The sequence below is a fragment of the Arachis ipaensis genome, chromosome B4, assembly GCF_059453495.1.
Source record: "Arachis ipaensis isolate K30076 ecotype BB chromosome B4, ASM5945349v1, whole genome shotgun sequence".
NCBI lineage: Eukaryota > Viridiplantae > Streptophyta > Magnoliopsida > Fabales > Fabaceae > Arachis > Arachis ipaensis.
In genome coordinates, this window is record NC_142439.1 from 67,917,039 (window position 1) to 67,919,392 (window position 2,354).

Genomic DNA, 2,354 nt, shown 5'->3' on the forward strand with positions numbered 1-2,354 from the left:
TCTTAACTGAATTCTTGCAGATATGTGATACTGTTAAGACTAATGGAGTAGATCCTGAAGTCTACAGGCTCATGCTTTTCCCTTTTGCTGTAAGAGACAGAGCTAGATTATGGTTGGATTCTCAACCCAAAGACAGCCTGAACTCTTGGGATAAGCTGGTCACGGCTTTCTTAGCCAAGTACTTTCCTCCTCAAAAGCTGAGCAAGCTTAGAGCTGATGTTCAAACCTTCAGACAGAAAGAAGGTGAATCCCTCTATAAAGCTTGGGAAAGATACAAACAGTTGACCAAAAAGTGTCCTTCTGACATGCTTTCAGAATGGACCATCCTGGATATATTCTATGATGGTTTGTCTGAACTATCAAAGATGTCACTGGACACTTCTGCAGGCGGATCCATTCACCTAAAGAAAACGCCTGCAGAAGCTCAAGAACTCATTGACATGGTTGCTAATAACCAGTTCATGTACACTTCTGAAAGGAATCCTGTGAGTAATGGGACGCCTATGAAGAAGGGAGTTCTTGAGGTTGATACTCTGAATGCCATATTGGCTCAGAATAAAATATTGACTCAGCAAGTCAATATGATTTCTCAGAGTCTGCATGGAATGCAAGCTGCATCCAACAGTACTCAAGAGGCATCTTCTGAAGAAGAAGCCTATGATCCTGAGAACCCTGCAATAGCAGAGGTGAACTACTTAGGTGAACCTTATGGAAACACCTATAACTCAACATGGAGAAATCATCCAAATTTCTCATGGAAGGATCAAAAGCCCCAACAAGGCTTTAATAATGGTGGAAGAAACAGGTTTAACAATAATAAACCTTTTCCATCATCAACTCAGCAACAGACAGAAAACTCTGAACAAAATGCTTCTAATTTAGCAAATCTAGTCTCTGATCTATCTAAGGCCACTGTAAGTTTCATGAATGAAACAAGGTCTTCCATTAGAAATCTGGAAGCACAAGTGGGCCAGCTGAGTAAAAGGATCACTGAAATCCCTCCTAGTACTCTCCCAAGCAATACAGAAGAGAACCCAAAAGGAGAGTGCAAGGCCATTGACATAAGCGCCATGGCCGAACCTGTGAGGAGAGGAGAGGACGTGAATCCCAAGGAGGAAGACCTCCTGGGACGTCCAGTGATCAATAAGGAGCTTCCCTCTGAGGAACCAAAGGAATCTGAGACTCATCTAGAGACCATAGAGATTCCATTAACCCTCCTTATGCCCTTCATGAGCTCAGATGAGTATTCCTCTTCTGAAGAGAATGAGGATGTTACTGAAGAGCAAACTGCCAAGTTTCTTGGTGCAATCATGAAGCTGAATGCCAAATTATTTGGCATTGATACTTGGGAAGTTGAACCTCCCTTGTTCATCAATGAACTAAGTGATCTGGATCAACTGACATTGCCTCAGAAGAGACAGGATCCTGGAAAGTTCATAATACCCTGCACCATAGGCACCATGATCTTTAAGGCTCTGTGTGACCTTGGTTCAGGAATAAACCTCATGCCCCTCTTTGTAATAGAGAAACTGGGAATCTATGGGGTGCAAGCTGCTAAAATCTCATTAGAGATGGCAGACAGCTCAAGAAAACAGGCATATGGACAAGTAGAGGACGTGTTAATAAAGGTTGAGGGCCTTTACATACCTACTGATTTCATAGTCCTAGATACTGGAAAGGAAGAGGATGAATCCATCATCCTAGGAAGACCTTTCCTGGCCACAGCAAGAGCTGTGATTGATGTTGACAGAGGTGAAATAGTCCTTCAATGGAATGAGGACTCCCTTGTGTTTAAAACTCAAGGATCTCCCTCTGCAACCATGAAGAGGAAGCATGAAAAGCTTCTCTCAAAGCAGAGTCAACCAGAGCCCCCACAGTCAAACTCTAAGTTTGGTGTTGGGAGGCCACAACCAAACTCTAAGTTTGGTGTTGAACTCCCATATCCAAACTCTAAGTTTGGTGTTGGAGAGTCTCAACAAAGCTCTGCACATTTGTGAGGCTCCATGAGAGCCCACTGTCAAGCTATTGACATTAAAGAAGCGCTTGTTGGGAGGCAACCCAATGTTTATCTAATTCTTATTTTTATTATTTTTCGTGTTTTCTTAGGTTCATGATCATGTGGAGTCACAAAATAATTATAAAAATTGAAAACGGAATCAAAAACAGCAGAAGAAAAATCACACCCTGGAGGAGCATCTGTCTGGCGTTCAGCGCCAGAACAGAGCATGGTTCTGGCGCTGAACGCCCAAAATGGGCAGCTTCTGGGCGCTGAACGCCAGAACAGGCATGGTTCTGGCGTTCAACGCCAGAAATGGCACACAATTGCGCGTTGAACCCCCAAAATGGCCACCAAC

General features: G+C 43.4%; 1 non-coding gene across 1 annotated transcript; it reads right to left on the minus strand.

The window, feature by feature from the left end:
• Positions 1 to 203: 203 nt before the first annotated feature.
• Positions 204 to 311, minus strand: LOC148567794 (small nucleolar RNA R71). Its single transcript, XR_015882699.1, has one exon. It is a non-coding gene; the product is annotated as a small nucleolar RNA R71 (small nucleolar RNA).
• Positions 312 to 2,354: the final 2,043 nt, after the last annotated feature.